The sequence below is a fragment of the Mus caroli genome, chromosome 2, assembly GCF_900094665.2.
Source record: "Mus caroli chromosome 2, CAROLI_EIJ_v1.1, whole genome shotgun sequence".
NCBI lineage: Eukaryota > Metazoa > Chordata > Mammalia > Rodentia > Muridae > Mus > Mus caroli.
The window spans coordinates 101740955-101761522 of NC_034571.1; the positions used below are offsets into that span (position 1 = coordinate 101740955).

Consider the following 20568-nt stretch of genomic DNA (forward strand, 5'->3'; position numbering starts at 1 on the left):
ATGTATGCATGCATGTGTACATGTAATATAAGGTTGCACATATATGTATAGATATTCTTTTTTATACTTTGTAGGTATGGAGGACAGATCCTGACAATGAGATGCCTTCCTCTAACATTCTCTATCGTAATTTTTGAAATAATACAAAGATGTCATCAGTATATCCCATCAAAAATTTCCATGACTTTCATGTTTTAAGATTTCTCAACACTTTAAGATGAATGACACATATATATATGTGTGTGTGTGTGTGTGTGTGTGTGTGTGTGTGTGTGTGTGTCATATATGTATTACAAAATGCTCCAATTAGTCTTTTAAACAGGATTCTTTTTTTTTAGGAGTGGTAATATGTATATTAAATTTCATTTGTATGCACAGGGGGAAGCCAGCCTTGCATCACGATCTAAAAGTTCAACCCAGAGACAATGTCAACGAGTTTCCAAGTCCATTTAAGACATTTAAGACAACAGAGGCTGGCTGCTGCCCTTTGTCATTGATTTCCTCCTTTTTGCTGGTGGTGGCCTGGTGGAACTGTGGGGAGACACAAAGGGGGCTGAGGGTCCCTTAGGAACAGCATCTTCTTTCAGGGGAGCAGCTCCGTTGGCAGGCTGCTGTGCTAACTGCTGCTTTCCTTTCTGTTTCTTTTTGGCTTTCCCAAGGGATGGAGCACAGTCCTTAGGTCTTGGGGCTGCATGAATTTCAGAGGGAGTCGGCACAGGAGGTGTCCCCCAGTCCTCACTCCTGGAAGGGGGGGCTCTTCTTTGGGACAGCAGCCTCCTTGGAGGGCTTCCATTTAGGTCCCCGCTGCTTCAGCTTCTCAGCCCTCTTTCGTTTCCTGCTCACATCGGCTTTCCCAGCAGACTGACTGGGCCTGGCGGACACTTGGGCATCTGGGACAGAAGGCTCAGTGGACAAGCCTGGCCCTTTGGCGATGCCGTTCAACTTCTGGAAGGNCTTCTTGGAATGTGGCTGTCTCAGCAACTGCTACTTTGCCTTCACAGCCCCACGGGCTTTCTTGGTGGGCTGACTACCGTTCTCAGACTTTGGGGTGACCTGATCCTTCAGGTTAGGCTCTGTAGGGGTAGCTGCTGCCAGGTTTCCTGCATGGGGCTGGGGAATAGAATTGGAAAATTTCTTGAACTTGGCGATAAAGAAACCGTCCATATTGTGAGTGTGAGGGTGGAAGCGTCGGGTGGAACGCAGAGTGGGGTGAAAGCGCCTTGCTTGGAAGCGGGTAAAACCTTCCTGGCCAAAGTCGAGGCCGGTGGGCACCAGCCGCACATTCCTCTTCTTCTCTTCCACCGTAATGGAACAGGTGCAGTAGACCAGGTAGCCTCCGGTCTTGGAGGCAGCGTTCACTGAGTCGATAGTTCCTGAGCAGCAGTTCCTTCTGAAGGTGGGCACAGTGCTGGATGTCTTTCTTATCCTAGTTCATCTTCACAGCAGGGTCTTTGGAGATGAGTCCTGTGCCACTACAAGGAGCATCCAGTAGCACTCGATCAAAGCCCCCCACCACCTTGGGGAACTGGCGCCCATCATAGTGGCTGATGATGGTGTTGGTGATTCCCAAGAGGTGCAGGTTGCCCACCACGCTCTTGAGCCGGTCTGCATTGGCATCGTTGGCAAGGATCACTCCTGTGTTCTTCATCAGCTGAGCTATGTAACTGGTCTTCCCCCCAGGAGCACAGCACATGTCTAAGATCCGCTCATGTTCCTGAGGTGTCAGGGCTATGATAGGCAACATACTGGAAGCTCCCTGCAGCATATAGTGTCCAGCGAGGTACTCGGGGGTAGTGCCAATAGGCACTGAAGAATCATATACCACAAGCCCAGACTTTGACCACTTCCCCAGTGGATCCAGATTAACCCCACGATTTATCAGAGCCTGAGCAAGGTCTCGGCGACGGGTTTTCAAGGTGTTGGTTTGAAGGGTGATTGGCCAGGGCACCTCATTAGCTTCTAAGAACTCGATCAACTCAGACAGAGGGAACAGCTCCATGAACTTGCTCAACAGGAAGTCTCCATAAGAATAGTAAGTGGCCAGGTCCTTTTGAAGCCGACTTAGATACTCAGCTCGAGACCGGCCTCTTCTCGCTGAGCTCCAAAATCCCGCACTCCCATGATGTCCTGGATCCGCTTGTGAACTCACTGCAGGTCTGGAGCCTGGCCATCCTGGTCCATCTCCCCAGCAGGGGGCAGCACAAAGGCTTCCTCATCTTCCACATTAATTTGCAAATCCCCCTCTGCTTTGTCATCCTTTCTGGGGTGGGACTCAGGGGACACACCATCATCATCTTCATCTTCATCAGTGTCCTCTTGACTCCACTGGACCCCAGCTGCGGCGTCCTGGGCTTTCTGCTTCAGGGCAGCTCTTTCAATAGGCAACAGCTTTTCCTCCTCATCCTCCAAATTAGAGGCAGCTCTGTAGTCATCCACCATATCTTCATCACTGTCCTCAGAGCCCCAAAGGTCCCCCTGGGTCACCACATCATCTTCCCCCGAGTCTTCCTCCTCGTCCCCATCACTGTTTTGAATTGGTGCTGGGCGCTTCTTACCTCGAGCCTGGACTGCTCCTTTGGATAACTCTCCAGGCAATGTTTTGATTACCCTAATCCCTGGTACCAATTTCTGCTTTGTTAGGGTTTCATTGCTGTAAAGAGACACCATGATAAAGGCAACTCATTTAATCAACAACATTTATTTGACGTTAACTTACAGTTTCAGAGAATCAGTTCATTCGTATCAAGGTGGGAAGCAAGGCATCATCCAGGCAGACTGGGTGCTAGAGAAGGAGCTTCTATTTCTATATCTTGATCTGAAGGCAGCTAGGAAGAACTTTCTTCTGCCCTGGGTGGAACTTAAACATATGACGTCAAAGCCCATTATCCCCTCCAGTGGTATGCCTCCTCCAACAAGGCCATGCCTCTTAATAGTGCCACTTCCCATGGGGCAAGCATATTCAAACTACCATAGGAGATTAGACAGCTCTTTTGTATTGGGTGATTTTGAAAGTTAAATCAGAAATTATTTAGCATAATGAAAAGATTGCATACACATACAAACTTAATCCTTACTAAGGACAAAATAAGCACTTTATAAAAATAACACAGTTAAAATAAATGTGTTCTCTTACATGTATAAGGACATGTTCTTTCATGTCCAAGTGATATGGGTATAATTTATTTCCAAAAGTAAGTAATTATTAGGATTTTATTACTAGACTAGGTGAAGCCAAACCTTGGGCCATGGAGTCCTGGCAAGTAAGGTTCTTTCATTAATCCTAAACAGATCAGTTAAATAAACACAAAGAACAGTTTAATCAATGTGGGTACCCTTTGAAGAGGAGCAGATATAAAAAAGAATTCCAGTTATTCCAAAATCCATCTTGGGGGTCCTGAAATGAGGCTTTGACTTAATTAGTGGCAAAAAAAAAAAAAAATCAAACCAAACCAAAGCAAACCAAACCAAAAAAACAAACAAACAAAAAAAAAACCAAAAACAAAAAACCAAAAACAAAAAAACAAACAAAAAAAGACAAAAGACAACAAACAAACCAAAAAAAAAAAAAACCACAAACAAATAAAACCAAACCAAACCAAACCAAAACACCCCAAACCCTGTGTAATAATGCACTCTTGGTCCTAGTGTTATCCTGCCCAACATCGCCACAGTTAATGTTACAGTTAATGAGCTCTGGTCTTTTCTGAAAGGTGTTTTGACAAAGTATCAGAACTGCTTGAGGTCTGTTTTCTGGGAGGCATTCTCCCTAACTGGCTAGGATTTTGGTCTTTTATTGGGATGAGAAATTTCTGGAGAAACTATACTTCTTTGGGTCTATCATTTCAATTATTTAACAATCAAAGGGAAAAACTTTAGAATATAATTTTTACCATGAAGTATACACTTTGTGTTACACTTTCCTTTTCACTTTTTTTTTTGAGGATAAAAAAAATGGCTCAAATAAAAAGGAAAAAAAATGTATTGGGCAACATGATTAAGTTGAATGGCATCATATCAAATTCATTAAAGAGTAATAGGAAACATTTTAGGGCTATCAGAAACCTAATCACCATAAAATATGCATTATCACTATGTATCACAAAATTCTTCCTTGGAGGCTTGATTGAGGGACTAAGCAGATGTATATGGATCAATTTTTTAAATCAGAAGTGGGAGAAACAAACTGTGTAGTTTTGCTTGTGTGAGCTTGCCAAGCAGTCAACTAGACTTCGGCCATATGAAAGAAAGAAACAAACAAACAAGAACAACGACAAACTGGACAGTCAATTAAAAAAAGAGTATAGGAACAGCTCATATGAAATTTACTGTTGATTGTTCCATTGACCCAAGGCCAAGAGGTAGATTATAGATGTAGAAGCTACCTTTGAATTGTGAGTTTCACTACAATAAAGTGATGGAAACAACAGATTTTGGGGGGATGATGGCCCTTCCCCAAGCTTCTGTACTTTTGCAAGAGTCTATGTATCTAGTATGGCTTGTGTTTTGGAAACCTAAGGGGAGAAAAATAGAGTAAAATAGTTTAAAGATTTGGGAATACTTGGAACAGAGGGAAGAAATGTTACAGTTAAGCTGCTGTGCAAACAATGGCCAAAAGTTAATGAATCCTTAGGGAGTTCTCAGGATAGATAAAGGCTACTATAGAGCCTTACATACTACAGGAGGTCATTAATGTAATGACTACATTAATATGTATAAAGTGGAAGGTAGAAAAAGGATGAATAAATTTACAGAGCTGGGGAAGGCAAAGAAAGAATCAGACATACTGCAAAATGATTAAATTAGCCAAGGAGTATTTTCAAAGGCATTACTTTTAATAGGTGGTAGGTTTTATACAGAAAACCATCTTTGATGACTTCAGATTATAGGAGGCTAAATAAAGCTAAATATAAAACAAATCAGCTGTAGGAGTTCTCTGATAGAATTTTGGGTGTCACTTATATATACTATTACATCGTCTGTAAACAGTAATACCTTGACTCTTCTATTCCAATTTGCATCCATTGATCTCCATTTGTTGTCTCATTGATCTGTATAGAATTTCAAGAACTATATTCACTAGATAGGAAGACAGTAGGAAACCTTGTCTTGTCCCAGATTTTAGTAGAATTGACTCAAGTTCCTTTCCATTTAATTTGATGTTGGTTGTTGGTTTGCTGTATATTGCTTTTATTATGTATTGCTTTAGGTATGTATCATGAATTCTTGATCTCTCCAAGACTTTTTTAAAAATTATTTAATCTCTTTTTTACACTCTGGATTTCATCCCCCTCCCAGTTCACCCTCTGTTCCCCATCCCATACCTCTCCCCCGACCCCTGTCTCTAATAGGATGTCCGCACCCCCCACCCTCACCCCACCCCTGACCTCAAGCTCTATTATAGAACAATAGTGATAAAAACTGCATGGTATTGGTACAGAGACAGACATGTTGATCAATGGAATAGAATTGAAGACCCAGAAATAAACCACACACTTATGGACACTTGACCTTTGACAAAGAAGCCAAAAATATACAATGAAAAAAAGAAAGCATCTTCAATGAATGGTGCTGGTCTGTATGTAGAAAAAAGAAAATAGTCCCATATTTGTCACCTTGTACAAAGCTCAAGGCCAAGTGGATCAAGGAGCTCAACATAAAGCCAGATTCACTGAATCTAATAGAAGAGAAAGTGGGAAAGAGCCTTGAACTCATTGGCACAGGGGAAATTTCCTAAATAGAACTAAACCCAGAATTCACAATTGAGGAATCCCTAATGGCTGAGAAGAACCTAAAGAAATGTTCAAAGTCTTTAGTGATCAGAGAAATGCAAATTAAAACGACCCTGAGATTACACCTTACACCAATCACAATGGCCAAACTCAAAACCTCGGATGACAACACATGTTGGAGAGGATGTGGATAAAGAGGAACATTCCTCCATTGCTTCTGGGATTGTAAAATGGTATAACCATTCTAGAAATCAATCTGGAGGTTCCTCAGAAAATTGGAAATAGATCTACCTGAAGACCCAGCTATACCACTCTTGGGGATAAATCCAAAAGATGCTCTACCATGCCATAGGGGAACATGTTCTACTATGTTCATAGCATCCTTATTTATAATAGCCAGGAGCTGGAAAAAAACCCAGATGTCCCTCAACAGAGGAATAGATACAGAAAATGTGGTTCATTTACATAATGGAATACTACTCAGCTATGAAGAATGAGTACATCCTGAGTTTTGCAGGCAAATGGATGGAACTAGAAAATATCTCAAAGACTTTTAACAAAAATAGGTGTGGTATTTTGTCAAAGGCTATTTCAGCATCTAATGAGATGATCATGTGACTTTTTCTTTGAGTTTGTTTACATGGGAGATTACATTGATGAATTTTCATATATTGAACCATCCCTGAATCTCTTGGATGAAGCCACTTGATCATGGTGAATGATAATTTTGATGTATTCTTGGATTCAGTTTGTGAGAATTTTTGCACTGATATTCATGAGCAAAATTGGTCTCCTTCTTTGTTGGGTCTTTGTTTGCTTTAGGTATCAGAGTAACTGTGAATTTATAGAATGAATTCACATTGATACAAGGTAAAATTTCCCTGAGCAGAACATCAATGGCTCAGACTCTAAGATCAAAAATTGATAAATGGGACCTCAGGAAACTAAAGATTCTGTAAGATAAAGGACACTGTCAATAGGACAAAAAAGTAATCTATGGATTGGGAAAAGGTGTTCACTAACCTTACATCTAATTAAGGACTAATATCCAAAATATATAAAGAACTCAAGAAGTTACACTCTCAAAAGCCCAATAACCCAAATAAAAATGAGGTACAGAAGTAAACAGAATTCTCACCCAGAGGAATATTAAATGGTGGAGAAGCATTTAAAGAATGTTCAACATCATTAGACATCAATGAAATGCAAATCAAACTGTCCAGGAGATCCCACCTTACAACAGTCAGAATTGCTAAGATCAAAACTCAAGTGACAGCACATGATCGAGAGGAGATATAGAAAGAGGAACAATCATCCATATCTGGTGGGATTGCAAACTGATACAACCAATGTGGAAATCAATCTGGAAGTTCCTCAGATAATTGATAGTAGTTGTACCTGAAGATCCCCTTATACTGCTCTAGGGCATATACCCAAAAGTTGTTATATCATACCACAAGGATGCATGCTATACAATGTTCATAGCAGCCACATTGGTAATAGTCAGAAACTGGAAGCAACACAGATGTCCCTCAACCAAAGAATGGACACAGAAAATATGGCTCATTTACACAATGGAATACTATTCAGCTATAAAAATTGAGAACATCATGGATTTTGCAGGTTGATGAAAGTAAATGGAAAATATTATCCTGAGTGAGGTAACTCAGACCCAAAATTACATGCATGTTATGTACTGATAAGTGGGTATTAGTCAAAATTACAGAATACTCATAATACAACCTACAGACCATAAGAAGATGTTTAACAAGATGGAAGGCCCAACAGCAGATGCTTCAATCTCACTTAGAAGGGGAAACAAAATAATCACAGAAGGCAGAGGGACAGAGGAAAGGAGGGAGGGAACTGTTTGGGAGAAAGGAAGAGGGAGAGACAAAGGGGACAGGATCAGGTATGGGGGAGGAGAGAAGAGAGAAGCTAAGAGGACCAAAATAATAATGGAAATATGCAGCAGCAGGGGTGGGTATAGGGCTAGGGGGAACCTCAAGAAATTCACAGAGACCTGGGATATGACAGGTTCCCAGGACTCAGTGGTGATGACCTTAGCCTAAATGCCTAACAGTGGGGAGATGGAATCTGCAGAGCCCACTTCTAATAGATAGAAAGAGGCCCTGTGGGAAGATGGTGTCACCAACCTTCCTTCAAAAATTTTGTCCCAGAATTGTTACTGTCTAAAAGAATTACAGGGACAAAATTGAAGCAGAGACTGAAAGAAAGGTTATCCATTGACTGGCCTAACTTTGGGTCCATCCCATGGGCAGGCCCAAACCCTGATACTATTACTGAAGCTAGGTTGTGCTTCAAGACAGAAACCTAGCATGGCTGTCCTCTGAGAGGGTCTACCAGCAGTTAACTGAGACACATATAGATAATTATAGCCAAAGATTGTATTGAGATCAGGGACCCCTATGGAAGAGTTGGGGGAAGAACTGAAGGAGCTGAAGGGGATGGCAACTCCATAGGAAGACTAACAGTGAAAACTAATCCTGATTGCTGGGAGCTCTCACCAACCAAAGAGCATTCTCAGGCTAATCTGACACCCTTGGAACATATCGACCAGCCAAAAGTATACACAGGCTAGTCTGAGGCCCTTGAAACATATGGAGTAGAGGATGGCCTTGTCTGGCCTCAATGGGAGAGTGTGTATCTAATTCTATAGAGGCTTGATGAAGAGAAGCAGGGTACCTGTAGGTGTGTGGGTGGAGCACTCTCTCATAGGCAAAGGGGAATGAAGATGGGAAGGGAGACCTCAATGGGGAACAACATTTGGGATGTATATAAAATAAATAAATAAATAAATAAATAAATAAATAAATAAATAAATAAAATTTTGAGGTCTGGACATGAATAATAATACCTAGATTATTACTAGAAATATCTCAACATAAAGCAAAAGGAATAAAATTTCTAGAAAGTCCTGTTAACCTACAACTCATTCAACATGGAGAGGTTGAGCTGGTGCCTACATAGAAACTTCTTCCCCATTTTCTGGTTGTCTCTGACATGGGATGGTACTTTGCGGGCTACCAAAGAGAAATGTAAATGCCAACCCAAGCACAAAACCTTTGATCTACAGTCTGCCTATCTGTAAACTATTCTAGGACAATAGTGGCACAATAGGGTATAGGAGTAGCCAAAGTCTGATTTTTCTTAAGGCCCACTCCATGAGATGGAACCTGTTGATACTGCTTGGATGGCCAAGAACCAGAGACTCGACATCCCAGTAACCTTCAGTAAAATCAAATAAGACTGATCTACAAAAGAAAGTGACATGGGGGAGGGGTAACCTAATGAGAGCGGGGAGGTAGAATAGAAAAGGGGAACAGAATCAGGTATGGGAATAGGGGACAGGAGTGAAGCCCAGAGGGCAAATGAATCCAGATAAGCAGCATCTAGGGGTATGAGATTGGAGGACTTTCTAGAAAGTACCAGAGACCCGGGAGGTGAGATACTCTAAGGAATCCATGGGGGTGACCTTACTCAAAATGCCCAACATTGTAGAGAGGGCACTCAAAGAGTCCACCACCAGTAAATAGACAGGGGCTCAAGAGGGGGGACAGGGCTACTAACTCACACTCTCAATTTCTGACCCAGAACTATTCCTGTCTGAAATAACTGTAGAGTCAAAAATGGAGAAGAGACTGAAGGAAAGGCAGTCCAATGACTGGCCCAACTTGGAATCCATCTCAGGGCAAACACAAAGGGCTGACATTATTACTAATGCTATGATGTGCTCATAGACAGGAGCCTGGCATGGCTGTCCTTTGAGAGGCCCTGCCAGCAGCTGACCGAGAATACACAGATACTTAGCACCCAACCATTGAACTAAAGTTGAGGACCCCTATGGTTCAATTAGGGGAAGGATTGAAGAAGCTGAAGCTGGACCCCATAGGAAGATCATCAGTCTCAACTTACCCGGATACCAAACAGGAGTGTACACAAACCGGTCTGACGTCACTGGCACAATTATAACAGAGGTCTGTCTTGTCAGTCTTCAGTGGGAGATGTGCTTAATCCTTGAGATCTTTGAGGCCCCGGGGATGGGGAAGGCCTGGTGAGGGCAGAGCACACTCTCAGAGGCAAGGGGAAGGAGGAATGGGATGAGGAACTATGGTTTCCCATAGGGGAAGGAGGGGAAGGGCAATTACTAGAATGTAAATATAACAACAACAACAATAATAATAATAATAACAATAATAATAATAGAAAATAACAATAAAATTACTTTAATGATATTCTGTTGTACTCAGAGATTGGTACCTTATTCAATTATCATCAGAGAGGCTTCTTCCTGTAGAAGATAGGAACAAATCCAGACATACATTATGTCCACAGCTAGACATTATGCAGAGAGAAAGACCTTGGAACACACAGCTTTAAGTGAGATGTCTCCAACAAACACCTCCCCTCAGACCTAAGGGAACCCTCAGGAGAAGAGTCAGAAGAATTGGAGATAGAGAGGATAGGCAACATTGGCGGAACAAAGCTTGTTAAAGTAACTGAGCAAATCTTATATGAACTGTGAGTGTCTGATCCTTGGGCTCTTTTACTTTTCTATTTCCTTGGCTTGTCCAATTTCTTTTTTTTTTCTTTCTCTTTCTTTTTATTAGATATTTTCTTCATTTATATTTCAAATGCTATCCAGAAAGTCTCCTATACCCTCCCATCACCCTGCTCCCCAACCTGCCCACTCCCAGTTCCTGGCCCTGATATTCCACTGTACTGGGGCATATGATCTTCACAAGACCAAGGGCCTCTCCTCCCATTGATGGCCAACTAGGCCATCTGCTACATATGCAGCCAGAAACACAAGCTCTGGCTAGTTCATATTGTTCTTCCTCCAATAGGGTTGCAGACCCCTTTAGCTCCTTGGGTACTTTCTCTAGCTTCTTCATTGGAGGCCTGTGTTCCATCCAATAGATGACTGTGAGCATCCACTTCTGTATTTGCCAGGCACTGGGATAGCCTCACAAGAGATAGCTATATCAGGGTTCTCATCCAATTTCAATATGATTATTTTTTCTTAATATATCTAATTTTGTTATGTTTTGTTATCTCTTTGAAGAATGTTCTTTTCTAATGGGAGACAAATAGCAAGTGGATTTAGTTGTGAAGAACTTGGAGGAGTAGAGGGAGGGGAAATTATATTTAACTACATTGTACAAGAAAAGAATCTATGTTTAATAAAAGGGGAGAAAAGAAAACTGTGGTGTCTGGTGGATATAATATGTGAGTAAGTTTTACGTTTTTTTTTTTTTCAATAGATGCAATGAAAAGACTTGTTTTGTTATTTTTCTATAAAATATTGCAAACTTAGTCAATAGATTGAAGTTAGAATTATTTTTACTTAGATTATTTTTAAATGGAAGGCTGAGATGAATACAAATAGCAGTTAATTATTGGATTTTCCATGTCATGGTGGTATTCCTGATTATGTCACATCAGATGTCAGCTGTCACCAGGAAGCAGTAATGACTCACTGTTTCAAAGGCTTTATTTTTACAGAGGAAACCTACTTTACCTATTAGCACAATCTGGTAGTAGATCATGAGCCAAGAAATGAGACCTGTTACACTATCCAGGACAGACATAACACCACACCTGAGCTATAAATAATGTCATTTAACACTCGTAAGGATTTGAATATCCATAAATGTTTGTTTTATGAAGTGATACAAAGGAAGCTGTGGTAGATAAAAGACAGGGGGCACATGAATAGACCTCTGAAACATACTATTTGACATATTCCTCCTGGTTCTTACATTTATTAAGCACATCTAGTTATGTTTTAATAGTGTGTATAATTTAAAGTTGCATAAATAGGTTTTTATTTGAAACGATTTATCTACAGATTTCCATTGGAAAGCACACATGTGTTCACTTAAGGAATTTTAGCATATCACTAGTTTCCAAAAGGATAAGGAATGCTATTTTAATATTTGAATCTTTATCCCATAAAGGAATTTGCTTATTTACTTAAAGATCCAGTCCAGAGAACATTTGCCTCTAGTGACTATTTCCACTAAATTCTGAAATGAGTAAATGTGTGAGATTTAAATACAGGAAGAACTCTGGAAGTGCTTTTCTGAATGGAGACTCTTTAATACATAATAAAGACAATTATGTATATCTTACAAATATTTAATAGAACTCATTCCTTAATTCATCTAATCCCTACTGAATGTGCAATGTATACTAGAATTATTTACATGCTACTGTATTTATTATTGGAAAGAGGAAATTTCATTTCTTAAAGCATTTAAGGAAAGCACTTTACAAAGGTTGATTAATTTTGATCATTATTAGTATCATTATTATCTCTCAAATTACATTAATAGATTGTACTGCCATAAAGTAAAGGGGAATTTAGTTATTTTTAAATTTCGTTACATTTATATGTTGTGTACATTTGCACACACAGTACACATTTGCACAGGGAAGAGATAGAGATAGAGATAGAAACAGAGACAGAGATGTATTCATTCCATGATTTCTCAATTCACAAATGTACCAGTGGTTCAACAATTTCCATTTCAATTCTTCATTTTAACATATAAAATCCAATATATCTTCTCTTAATGCAGAGGCTTAGAATTCAAACTAATTTAATAAAGATTTTAAATGAAGTTGGACTAGTCAGTGACTCATAGGTCACAAGTGGGTGGCAGGTGACAGAGGGGAAGGCCTCCAGGCAGAAAAGAGACTCTTAGTACTTGTTCTCCAGTCAAAATGGAATGAGATATTATGAGGTATTACTTCCTCTGTTATTTTAACCTACAGCGAATGCATAAGTCACATTTCCTAACACTTCTATACATGAAAGTAATACTTACAGAATTTGTAAAAAGAAACTTGCCAAGTATCCTCCCTCAATACCAACAAAACTGAAGGTTAAATATTTTTTTAAAATTAAGTTTATGCTTATAGATTCAGGGTGATTCCCTCTGTTCATTTTTTCCCCATTACTGAAGGAAAGCATTTAGCTGTCTACTCAGGGTTCTGTGTTAAAAGAAATCTTAGTCATTTTATGCAAATGTTAACATTTTTGATTGATCACCCTGAGTAATTTAGAGTAATCAGAGCAAACAAGAAATCTATTTAAACCTATATTATATCAAGTCAATGATTTTGCCTTGCTAACTAGACACGGTCACAGATGAATTGATATCTAAACAGGAAGTTTGGGACCATGACTTCAATACTATTTTCTCATCTTTACTCTAGAGTGAGTTAGCCATACTTTTTAAGGCAATGATGTATTGAAATCCTCAGATTCTAAGCATTTAATAATAGTACTCATATTGTAAATCTGCTTGTTTTTTCTAAATACATTGAAGAACAGACTTACTTAGAATTGAAGCACAAAGATCATAAAGATAGTAGAAACATGGGAGTCTAGGGAGATGTTGGGCGGTTAAAGATTCTGATGCTCTTGTAGATGACCTTGGTTCAGTTATCAGGACCTGTGACAGGCTGCTCAAAACTGTTTGTAACACCAACTGCAGTTTCAAGGAATCCAACACACTCTTCTAGCATCCATGATCACCCAAGACCCATGCTAACACCCTCATCTCTCTCTCTCTCTCTCTCTCTCTCTCTCTCACACACACACACACACACACACACACACACACACACACATGCACATACATACATACATACATACAAATTAATTAAATCTTTGTAAAATTATAAAAAGTTGCATATGTAACAGAGGATGGCTTAGTCAGCCATCAATCAGAGGAGAGGCCCTTGGTCTTGTGAAGATCATATGCCGCAGTCCAGGGGAACACCAGGGCCAGGAAGCAGGAGTGGGTGGGTTGGGGAGCAGGGCGGGGGAGGGGAGGGGATATGGGGGACTTTGAGGATAGCATTTGAAATGTAAATGAAGAAAATATGTAATAAAAAGTGCCTTAAAAACTTTACAAAATTTTAAAAAGGTATAAGTTTGAAATTATTATGTCATTCTAAAAGGACAGACTTAAAGTTATATTTTTATTTTATTTTTTAGAAATTATGATCTTAATGGTCCACATGTAAAATTGAAAACAAATCTATACAAGATAAATATTACTAAATTTATTGTGTCAATTTGTTTTTATAAGCACATTAGGATGATAAGAGTTAGATAGATGGCTCAATGGTTATGAGCAATTGCTGATCTTGCAGAGGACCTGAGAGGTTCCAAACACTCATATAGGAAATCTCTCAACTGCCCATAACTATAGTTTAAGATCCAATGCCTTCTGATTTCTGCAATCAACTTCATGCACATAGTACACACACATATATCTATGCATCCTCCCATATATATATAATTTTTTAGGTATCTAAATTAATAAATACTTTCAAATGAAATAAAAAGTTAGTCTGTATAAGGGTGAGAGTAATTAGCATAATTCTATCTTATGAAGTAATGCTTATAGTTAATAATATTAAAGAAATTCTATATGTTAATATAATTAAATAGCTTGCATGAGTGAAGGACATAGGTCTCAATCACTTAGTTTACTAGCTAAGCTCTGAATATACCTCAGGGGGCTCAATAAAAATATGGTTTCCTTCTATCATCCTGATAAAACTTGTGAGTAAAGATGAGTTTAAAATTTAGTGATTAAAAGACATGAAAAATTTTGCAAAATCTGGAAAGATCACATATATCATGTGCAATCACAAATATACCTGGAACAAAGGTTAGATCTCAGTGCCAAAAGAGAAATGACTAGCTTTGTAAGGAGAGGGGAGCGACAGGAATAATAATGTCAACTTAAGTATGACCCTCATGCTGAAAAAAAAAAATTCAGCCATGAAGTGACCGATTAATTGCTGAGTAGTACTCCATTTGTATAAATGTCCCACATTTTCTGTATCCATTCCTCTGTTGAGCGACATCTGGGTTCTTTCCAGCTTCTGGCTATAATAAACAAGGCTGCTATGAACATAGTGGAGCATGTGTGCTTATTACAAGTTGGAACACCTTCTGGATATATGCCCAGGAGAGGTATTGCGGGATCCTCTGGTAGTACTATGTCCAATTTTCTGAGGAACTGTCAGACTGATTTCCAGAGTGGTTGTACAAGCTTACAATTCCACCAACAATGGAGGAGGAGTGTTCCTCTTTCTCTACATCCTAGCCAGCATCTGCTGTCACCTGAATTTTTGATCTTAGCCATTCTGACTGGTGTGAGGTGGAATCTCAGGGTTGTTTTGATTTGCATTTCCCTGATGATTAAGGATGTTAAACATTTTTTCAGGTGCTTCTCAGCCATTTGGCATTCCTCATTTGAGAATTCTTTGTTTAGTTCTGTAGACCATGTCTTAATATGATTATTTTATTTTCTGGAGTCCAGCTTCTTGAGTTCTTTGTATATATTGGATATTAGTCTCTTATCCCATTTAGGAGTGGAAAAGATCCTTTCCCAATCAGTTGATGGCCTTTTTGTCTTATTGATAGTGTCTTTTGCTTCATAGAAGCTTTGCAATTTTATGAGGTCCCATTTGTTGATTCTTGATCTTACAGCAATTCATGAAATTCTTAGGCAAATGGATGGATCTGGATGATATCATCCTGAGTGAGGTAACCCAATCAAAAAAGAATACACATGATATGCACTCACTGATAAGTGCATATTAGCCCAGAAACTTAGAATATCCAAGATACAATTTGCACATGAACATATGAAACTCAAGAAGAAGGAAGACTAAAGTGTGGATACTTCACTCCTTCTTTGAATAGGAAACAAAGTCCCCATGGAAGGAGTTACAGAGACAAAGTTCAGAGCTGAAATGGAAGGAAGGACCATCCAGAGACTGCCCCACCGGGGGTCCATCCATATACAACCACAAACTCAGACACTATTGCATATGCCAGAAAGATTTTGCTGACAGGATCCTGATATAACTTTTCTCTTGTGAGGTTATGCCAGTGCCTGGCAAATACAGAAGTGGATGCTTACAGTCATCTACTGAATGGAACACAGATCCCCTAATGATGGAGCTAGAGAAAGTACCCAAGGAGCTAAAGGGGTCTGCAACCCTATAGGAGGAAGAACAATATGAACTAACCAGAGCTTGTGTTTCTAGCTGCATATGTAGCAGAGGATGGCCTAGTTGGCCATCAATGGGAGGAGAGGCCCTTGGTCTTGCGAAGATCATATGCCCTAGTACAGGGGAATGTCAGGGCCAGGAATTGGGAGTGGGTAGGTTGGGGAGCAGGTCAGGGGGAAGTGATATAGGGAGCTTGGGGGATAGCATTTGAAATGTAAATGAAGAAAATATCTAATACAAAATATGAAAAAGAAGACAGTGACCAATTAAAATGTTTGTAGTTTTTTATTCTTGGGATATGGGAATGTTCTGTGACAAACAGTAGAACAGACATGGAAATCAGTGGAATAGTGTCTGGGATCAGGTATTGAGAACTACAAGCCTTTAGTGAACAGTGAATGATAAAAAGCAAAAACTAACCCCAGATATTAAAAAAGTAATAATAAAACCCCACAGTGTCATACTGGGTGCCATGCAAAGGACAGTGAAGAAAGCCTGGGACATAGAAATATGAGAAAATGATATCTTATAACTCCATTAAAGTTGGGAAAATATTGTGAGGAAGCAATTTCTTGACTTTTTAGGGATGCACTTAATTTACCAGTGCCCCTACCTCAGTTTAACACAAGGATCATAGCTATTTAGTTCAGTGTGTATTTCTGACTGGACAATAAGAACAGTAAGAGTGTGTGCAGGAGATGAAGGATGCAATGCTACTGGAGACTTTCATAGGTAGAGTTCAGAATTTAGGAAATAGTTATGCTTTTAGAAACAGCAGGAGCCTGGTATGTAATTAGAAGGTCCTCTGAGCTAAAGATTATAAATAAAAGATGTTCTTAAAGATGAACAGGAATATGTTCTAATAAGGCCCAACAGATGCATAAAATGTCAAGGTAGTCTAAAATATCAAGTTGAGTTGTCCTTGCTGCCTGTTGAGACCAAACAATCTTTTGTAATCTTTTCCTAGTGTTTTCAGAATTCTGTACGAGTGGAAGAAAGAGAACTTTGGTTACATAGTTGAAATGTTGCTTTATAGCAAGGACTAAAAGCAATAGAGACATCTCTACAAGGTTTTAGTATAACTAGAATTGTTAAAAAGTAATAGAATAAATAGTAGGGTCAGATGTCTGAATATCACATATATTTGAGTAAGCCTCAAAGTGAATTACATAATAAAGGAAATAAATTGGACACAAAAGCTGAACAAATTATACTAAATATCTTCAAGAACCTCATAGCACAGCAGACTCTTCTTCAAAGAATGAAATGAAACAAGAATTGACATGGATTGAAAATAGCCCTGTGGTGATGTGAGAGAAGTTAAAGCAAGATTCAGTTGGCAGAAACAATAATTGATATATTTCTTCAGAACTAAAAGAAGATGGAAGGCAGTTCCATATTTTAAGGAGAAAAGAATAACCTGAGTGGGTTGGTGACATTTGTGGGATAAATGAAAAGGCTGCGACAATCCTAGGCAACTCATGATGCCAACCCATAGATGGAGTCTGCTAGATTTATAATGCTAGGCTCTATCTTTCCTTTGCTTCTGATTGCCTGACAGCAAAAATAGAATGGGCAAGCAATGAGGAAATAGATGCTCAGGGGTGATGTATAGGAATTCAGCATCATCTTTGAAGATTAAAAGTAAAATGAAGTAATTTAAAGTTAGATCACATACATAAATAAAGCGAAGTACAGCACAGCAATTCTGTTTTGTAATGAAGAGCATTAGAATGAAGTGCTTTCAAGAGGAATGATAGGCATAACTCTTTTCCCAGAAGTTTATGCTCATGTCTTCCATGTGCTCTGTTCTTCCTCCAAGTTAAATCTCTCTTATCCTCTCAGTTTCACACTGGGTAAGTTCTTTACACATGCTGAAATGTCTATTTCATTGCATTTAAAAAATATTATAACATTGCCAATTACATTTCTCACTTCACTTCTTTTCTTCCCAAACCTCATACATGCTCCTTGCCACTCCCTTTCAAATTCATGGCTTCATTTTTTACACTAATTTCTACTTCATGCACACACCTATGTGTGCATGCACACATAGAGACACACAGATACACATCCTCATATACATGTACATGCATGTGTGAGTATACATATACAAATACACACACCCACACATACACATACACTTAAATATTACTTAAACACATATTCCTAAAGATGCCCTACTCAGTCAGTATAATACTACTTGTATGTATATTTTCAGTACTGACCACATGGCACTAGTTTGGCTCGCTTGAAGAAGACCACCTCTCCTGCTCACAAGTCTTCCAGTTGCCTATATTTCTCTGTGATGGTTGAGGCGTCATGAGCTTTTCTACAACCACTTTGACATGTCTCTTTGTGCTTAAATTAGGCAGTCATATTAGAGCCTTAAAACCTTTTTGTTTTCATGCTACAATACTTTTCAGTGTAGAAGCTAAGTGTGTTGACTCCATCTGAACAGAAAGACCTCCTCAGACTACTATAGACAATAGAATTGGGTTTTGCCTTCTGCTGCTGATGCCCCTGCCATCTTGATTAGTGGTCTATACAATGATAGAAGCACTCTTTGTGCATTGCCTTCCCTGTGGCTTAGCAACTCTACTCTTTTGGTTTTACAGTTTAACTTGATTGTTTCTGATTTCTCTTCCTCTTCCTATCTCATTTTCTGTTTTGTTTTACCTTTGATTTATGGTCAGACACCCACTTAGTGTTTATAGGAATATCACTTGTCCAAAGATTAGTCTCTTTAGATGCCCCTTTCCTGTGTCAAGTGTTCATGGTTGAGTTGGAGGACATCAACATAAGGACTGATCTGTTCATGTCCTAAGCCACTCTTTTGCCTGAAGGAAAGTTCCTCAAGACCTTGAGTTGAATCAGCTTTGAGGTGATAATCAATGATGTGAATGTTCTTTTGTTGTTGTTGGTTTTTTTTTTTTTGGTTGGTTGGTTTTTTTGTTTTTTCATTTTTTGTTTTTTTGAGACAGGGTTTCTCTGTGTAGCCCTGGCTGTTCTGGAACTCACTCTGTAGACCAGGCTGGCCTCAAACTCAGAAATCCACCTGCCTCTGTCTCCTGAGTGCTGGGATTAAAGGCGTGGGCCACCATGCCCGGCTGATGTGAATGTTCTTAACCAATGCACTCTGACTTTGAAGAACATCAGTAATAATTTTATTCTCAGCTCTCTTGTTCCTAGATGTACATGTTGGCTTTGTGAAACTTTCTACTTCATGGTAGGTGAAGCTTGGGGCACTCTGTCACTGTTTTGTCACATTTTTTTTCCCACAGGCTTCAACTTATACCTGCTGAGATTGATTCTTATTTTCATTTATAAAGTCTCATTAAGTGGTATTCATCTTTTAAAACAATTATAAGTAAATACAATGATATGTATACTAAGACATCTCCACCTTCACCTGTTGAATTTTCTGCTTTTGTCTTAAAGAAGTAAATGTTCTACCTTATTTCTACTTAGAGATATTTACATTTGGAAGTGCAGACATTAGATTAAGGACCACTTAGTGTCTTCATGATATAATGAATACTATCAGATAATACTCGAACTTAATGTGAACATAACAGTACATTCCAATAAGCAATGCTTTTTGAAGTTGGATGCACAAAGATTATGAGTTAATAGCCAACTCTGAATCTACACAGCAATTTGGGAGTCAATCTAGATTACATAAAATTGCCTCAAAAATATATATTATACTAATTTTAAACTAAGAATAAATGTGAATGAAAGCTACAAAATCATTGGGTCTTTTGGTCTCTATTTATGTATGGCTATATAGTTATATATGTACCCTACTTGTTTACATATCATTGTGATGTACCATGAGCTTTGATTTAAATAGAAAGAGAAGTGGGTTAACAGCTACACAAATTCCAGAAGTCTTGGTCATGGCATGGCCTTGCTTTCTCAGTACTGCAACATAACATGAGAGAATGAGCTCTTTCACTGCGTAATTACTCATACGTCCGAGGGAAGCTTTGCCTTTGTGGATATCTGCATCTATATAGAGGTTGCTTCTCAGAGAGACTCTGCTGTACTGGAATTCAAGGTGACTACAAGTTTAGGATAATGACTTTTCATTCTGCCTTCAGCCTTGGAGAAAGATAAATCAAAGACACATTCTCTAAGTAATAACATGCCTGTGGAGAGGCAGACAGGATTATATCTAAAGTAAAGGAGACAGACATGAAAGGATGGCTAATATGCCAGACCTCTAGCCTGGCTTTAACCTTATGAACCCATGTGAGTCAGTTCCTCTTAACAAAAGTAGGTTTTTGTGGAGAGTCAGAGCAACCCAGTGTTTTCTCAGAAGTCCTGATGATAGAACAAAGGGAACCTAGTTCTGTGTCCTTGCCCAGAAGTAGACTTGGCAAAATCTGGTCTGAGGGGCCTGGAAGAAGTTATGATTTTGGCTCCCAGGTACTTGGCTTTTCTCTCTTAAAGAGGCTGATGTTCTCAGTCACACAGCACCTGTGTGTTGGTCTGTTGTGTTTTTGAGTTATCCTGTGTTTTCATTGTGCAGCATTGCTTAATTAGCTTTCTGATGATTTTTTTTCATGTATTTGCTTCTGGCAAATGTATCTTAAACCTAAAGCTAGTTAGTTTAAATTTGTTGGAAAAAAAAAAAAAGAACAGAGTCTTTAGGACTATTAGCAGATGTTGCCTGTGTTTATAACTTAGGTTTCTAAGATAAGGTGTGTTTCCTGGGTCTCAAAGAAAACCTCCTATGTCTGTAGTGAAATATAAAGAAAAATTC

The 20568-nt window shown here is 39.0% G+C and overlaps 1 pseudogene across 1 annotated transcript in view; it reads right to left on the reverse strand.

The window, feature by feature from the left end:
• Positions 1 to 458: 458 nt before the first annotated feature.
• Positions 459 to 20568, reverse strand: part of LOC110306780 — a 31194-nt pseudogene continuing 11084 nt past the window's right edge. The window contains exon 2 of the transcript XR_002379313.1: positions 459 to 2628. The product of XR_002379313.1 is annotated as a probable 28S rRNA (cytosine-C(5))-methyltransferase pseudogene (transcript). The remainder of the gene's footprint in view (positions 2629 to 20568) is intronic.